The sequence below is a fragment of the Amblyraja radiata genome, chromosome 18 (genome assembly GCF_010909765.2).
Source record: "Amblyraja radiata isolate CabotCenter1 chromosome 18, sAmbRad1.1.pri, whole genome shotgun sequence".
Classification (NCBI taxonomy): domain Eukaryota; kingdom Metazoa; phylum Chordata; class Chondrichthyes; order Rajiformes; family Rajidae; genus Amblyraja; species Amblyraja radiata.
Window position 1 is genome coordinate 49,337,278 of NC_045973.1, and position 6,000 is coordinate 49,343,277.

Genomic DNA, 6,000 nt, shown 5'->3' on the forward strand with positions numbered 1-6,000 from the left:
GACTCCGCTATCTTTAAGAGCCCTATCAAGCTCTCTCTTGAAAGTATCCAGAGAACCGGCCTCCACCGCCCTCTGAGGCAGACAATTCCACAGACTCACAACTCTCAGGGTGGAAAAGTGTTTCCTCATCTTCATTCTAAGTGGCTTACCCCTTATTCTTAAACTGTGGCCCTCAGGCTGGGACTTTATTCCTTGGAGCGACATAATTTTGCGGTGGGAGGAGATAGATTTACTAGGAACCTGAGGGGCAACGTTTACGGATCGAGTTGCCAGAGGTGATAGTTGAGACAGGTACCATAACGACATTTAAAAAACAGTTAGACAGGTACTGTACATGGATAGGAGAGCGTTTGGAGGGATATTGCCCAAATATAGGCAGGTGGTGCGAGTGTGGCTGGGACATTGGTCGATGTTGGCAAGTTGGGCCGATGCGCCTGTTTCCATGCTGTCTATAACTAGCTGTACAAGATGTCGGTGAGGTCACGATTGGAGTATTGTATGCAGTGCAGTACTGGTCGCCGTGCTATAGAAAGGACATAATCAGCATTGAATATAGAACAGTACAGTACAGGAACAGGTCCTTCAGCCCACAATGTCCATGTGGAACATGATGCTGTTAAAGTGATCTCTGTCTGTACGTGATCCACATCCCTCCATTCCCAGAACGTCCAGGTGCCTATGTAAAAGCCTCTTAAACACCACTATCCTATCTGACTCCACCACCCCCGGCAACATGTTTCAGGCCTCCACCACCATCTGTGTAAAAAAAAACTTGCCCCGTACATCTCAATAGACAATAGACAATAGATAATAGTGAGCAGGCCATTTGGCCCTTTGAGCCAGCACCACCATTCACTGTGATCACGGCTGATCATCCACATTCAGTACCCCGTTCCTGCCTTCTCCCCTATCCCCTGACTCCACTAGCTTTATGAGCTCTATCTAACTCTCTCTTGAAACCAGGGCCGGCCTTAAGCCAATTCAACCAATTTCTCCCAATTGGGCTCCGCGCTTAAGGGGGCCCCGCGCTAGAGTAATCTATTCTCGGCTCAGGTAGATCTACCCCGGGTGGAGGGGGAGAGAGCGATGGAGAGAGAGTAAAGGTTGTGGAGGGGGAAGAAAGGGGTAGACGGGGAGGGGGGTGTGAGAGGTGAATGGACCTGGGGCAGCGCTCCCATCCCCTCTAGTCACCATGCTTCACGCACACAGCCCCGGCTCTCCCACTCTCCCTCCCCGGTGAGATGCGGTGAACAATACAGGGAGGGCCAGGGCGGGGGTTGGGGGGGGGGGGGGGGGAGCAACGGTTACAAACCTCAGCCTCAGCTCACACCCGCCCGCCCGCCCGGACCCCGGGCATCCGCTCCCGTCGCCGGCCCTCTCTCTCTCCCTCCCTTCTCTCCTTTCTCCCACACACATCACGCACAGACAACTAACACACACACAAATAACACACACACACAACTAAGTTTAGATGGGGTAGAAGCCCAAAGGGTAGGATGGGGCTGAAGCCCAAAATTTAATGCCTGGACTGGTTTTTCACCAATGGTTATTGGTTTGCCAGGATCTGGTTAATTAAATTACTCTTTTTTCATTTCACAGTCACTAAAACAAGTGGTATTGTAGTATATATTTGTCAGAGGTGATCTACACATTTTGTTTGTTACTTGTAGGCTTACATGTATGCAATTCTATATTAAAATGTAGCTTAGATCTGTTTGGGCCATTAACTCACACATTTTGATTATCTCCATTCTACCGTAGAGATATAAAGTCTATAATAGACTTTAATTACATATCTATGAATCTACAGACCTTGGCTGGGAACCTGGGACTCACCAAAATTGTTCCCAATTGGGCCCCGCACCTCTTAAGGCCGGCCCTGCTTGAAAGCATCCAGAGAATTGGCCTCCACCGCCTTCTGTGGCAAGGAATTCCACAGATTCACAACTCTCTGGGTGAAAATGTTTTTCCTTGTCTCCATTCTAAATGGCTTACCCCTTATTTCTTAAACTGTGGCCCCCAGTTCTGGACACCCCCAACATCGGGAACATGTTTCCTGCCTCCAAGGTGTCCAATCCCTTAATAATCTTATATGTTTCAATAAGATACCCTCTCATCCTTCTAAATTCCAGAGTACACAAGCTGCTCCATTGAGGCAGGTACTATTGCAACATTTAAGAAACATTTAGACAGGTACATGGATAGGACAGGTTAGGAAAGATGGGCCAAATGCAGGCAGGCGGAACTAGTATGTTTGGGGCATGTTGGTCAGCGTGGACAAGTTGGGCCTGCAGTATGACTATGATAGTGCCTATAGGACATCAAGGAGTTTTGATGTACAGAGGGTCCAGGTCCACAGCTCCTTGTAAACGGCAACACAAGTAGATCAAGTGGTAAAGAAGGCGTACAGTATGCTTGCCTTCATTGGACGGGGCATTGAGTATAAGTGTCAGGAAGTCACAAACACCTCCATAAGTTCACCACTCATCCTCCTGCCCTCCAAGTATTATTCTCCTAGCCTGCTCAACCTTTCCCTGTAGCTCAGCCTCGAGACCTGGCAACATCCTTGTAAATCTTCTCTACATGCTTCCCAACTTACAACACCCTTTCTACATCAGGGCGACCAAAACTGAACACAATACGCCAAGTGCAGCCTCACCACGTCTTGTGTAACTGGAACGTGACCTCCTAACGGCTACACTCAATACCCTGACTGACTAAGGCCAATGTGCCATAACTGTACATAATACTCCAAGTGCGGCCTCACCAATGTCTTGTACAACTGGGCAGAACTTTCTTTAGCCAGAGGGTGGAAATCATTCTGCACAGTGGTGCAGCGGTAGAGTTGCTGCCTCACAGCTCAGAGACCCAGGCTTGATCCTGACTACGGGTGCTGTCCGTACTGGGTTTGTACATTCTCCCTGTGACTGCGTGGGTTTTCTCCTTTGCTCCGGTTTCCTCCCACACTCCAAACATGTGCAGGTCTGTAGGTTAATTGGCTTTGTTTAAATAATTGTGAATTGTCCCTAGTGTGTAGGATAATGCTAGTGTACAGGGTGATTGCTGGTCGGCACACACTTCGTGGGCCGAAGGATCGGTTTGCATGCTATATCTCTAACTAACTTAGTGCGGACGGGTGATCGATGGTCGGTGTGGACTCAGTGGACTGAAGGCCCTGTTTCCGCGCTGTATCTCTAAACTAAACTAGTGCGAATGGGTGATCAATGATCAGCACGAAGGGCCTGTTTCCCCACTGTATCACTAATGTCTAAAGAAGGCTGTGGAAGCCCAGTCATTGGGTATTTTTAAGCGGAGGTTGACAAGTTTGTGATTAGTGATGGTGTCGAGGTTATGGGGAGAAGGCAGGAGAATGGGGTTTAGAGAGAAAGATAGATCAGCCATGATCACATTTGTAACATGTGCTCGGATTAAACTCTACCTGCTCTTGTCTGTAACTGATCTCTATCCCATTTAGATAGATTATTGAGTCAATGGGCTGAATGGCCTCATACTGCTCCAATGCCCTCTGGTCCTATGGCCCACAATGCAGAATTCCCAAAAAGTTTATTTGCAAGTTGAATTGGTAGTAAGGAAGGCAAATGCAATGTTTTCCCGCCGGGGGGGAAATCGCCCGCCGGGGGCTTTGACTCTGACATCGGGAGGAGAATGAGGAGTGCAGGGGAGAGATAAGACTTTGCCTTCCATCACAGTGAGGAGGAGATTCACTGTGATGGATGTTTGTGTAGATTGTGTTGTGTCTTGGTTCTTGTTCTTGTGTGTACGACTGCAGAAACCAAATTTTGTTTGAACCTCAATGAGGTTCAAATGACAACAAATAAATTGTATCATTGTATCATTGTATGTTAGCAATCATTTTGAGAGGATTAGTTGGAAGGTCATGTTGCAGTTGTACAAGACGTTGGTGAGGCCGCATTTCGAGTATTGTATTCAGTTCTGGGCACCATGTTATAGGAAAGATGTTAAATTGGAAAAGGTTCAGAGAATATTTACAAGGACTCGAGGGTGTGAACTATAGGGAGAGGGTGAGCAGGCTGGGACTTTATTCCCTGTAGCGCAGGAGAATGTGGGGTGATCTTGTAGAGGTGAATAACATCTTGAGGGGAATAGATCGGGATAAAGCACAGAGTCTCTTGCCCAGAGTGGGGGAATCTTGGACCAAAGGACATTGGTTTAAGGACGCGGGGGAAAGATTTTATGGGAATTTGAGAGGTAACCTTTCATGCAAAGGGTGGTGGGTGTATGGAACAAGCTGCCGGAGGAGTTGAGGCAGGGACTATCACAGGTTTAAGAAGCAATTCGACAAGTACAAGGATATAACAGCTTTATAGAGAAATGGGCAAAACGCAGGCATGCGACTTGTGTAGATGGGTCATTGGTCAGTGTGGGCAAGTTAGGCCAAAGGGCCTGTTTACACACGATATGACTCGAAGACGAGAATATAAAAACAGGGATGAAATGCTGAGGCTCTATAAGGCACTTGTCAAACTGCATTTGGATTATTGTGAGTAGTTTTGGCCCCTGTATCTGAGGAGAATGTGCTGGCTCTGGAGAGGGTCCAGAGGAGGTTTAGGAGAATGATGACAGGAATGAGTGGGTTAACATGTGATGTGTGTTTAGCAGCACTGGGCCTGTACTCGCTGGAGTTTACATGGATGAGGTAGGACCTGATTGAAACATGCAGAATAGTGAAAGGCCTGGATAGAGTGGATGTGGGAGAGTCTAGGACCAGAGGGCATGGTCTCGGAGTAAAAAGATGTATCTTTAGGAAGGAGATGAGGAATTTCTTTAGCCAGAGGGTGGTGAATCTGTGGAATTCATGGTCACAAAAGGCTGTGGAGGCCACAAGTCAATGGATATTTTTAAAGCGGTGATTGACAGGTTCTTGATTAGTACGGGTGTCAGGGGTCATGGGGGGAAGGCAGGAGAATGGGGATGAGAGGGAAAGATAGATCAGCCATGATTGAATGGTGGAGCAGACTAGATAGGCCAAATGGCCTAATTCTGCTCCTATGACATGAACTTATGAAACTCCGTACCAAACATGATGCCAAGTTAAACTGACTTCATCTACTTGTATGTGATCCATATCCCTCTATTCCCTGCACTTGCATGTGTCTATCTAAATGCCCCTTAGACACCAGTATTGTATCTGGCTTCCCCACTATTCCCAGCAGCTTGTTCTCGGCCCCCACCACCCTCTGTGTACAAATACTTCCCCCACACATATCCTTTAAGCATTCACTATCTCCCTAATGACAAGACCCTTAACAGCATCGATGTACAGAGGGATGTCGGGGTTCGAGTTCACAGCTCCCTGAGAGCGGCAACACAAGTAGACGGAGCGGTAAAGAAGGTGTCGGTACACTTGTCTTCATCGGTCGGGGCATTGAGTACAAGAGTTAGGAGTCACGATGCAGCTTGATCGGACTTTGGTCGGGCTGACATGTGGAGTATTACGTGCCATTCTGGTCGCCCCCATTATGGGAAGGATGTGGAGGCTTTGGAGCGGTGCAGAGGAGGTTTACCAGAACACAGGGAGAGGAGTGCAGGCAGGGGCGGAGGGGAAGAGGGGTTACAGAGACGGAGAAGGGGTTAATCTACAAACTATGAGGGAGTTTTCCCCAATCTTTTATGTTTGCAAACTCTGTATGTGTTGTTGCTTTTGAATTGACAGCAGTTTTAAATGTCAGCCTTTGTTTATCTCTATATCTCTCCGAAGGTGTGCGATTTTGACCTCACCACACACACATCCCTCAAGCCACAGACAACCTCTTTTTAACCAATGCATTAAAAAAAGATTCAAACTTTGACGTTAGTCTGTTTCCCAGGTTTGAGTTCTGCCTTTGAGATATTTTAAGCTTCGAGACAAACGAGTGTAGACCACATTTGGTGTGAAATGGCGCAGTTCCTGTTTATTCGTGTCTCCTGGTGGGAGTCACCCACCCTGCACACACACTCTCTCTCTCTCTCTCTCTCTCC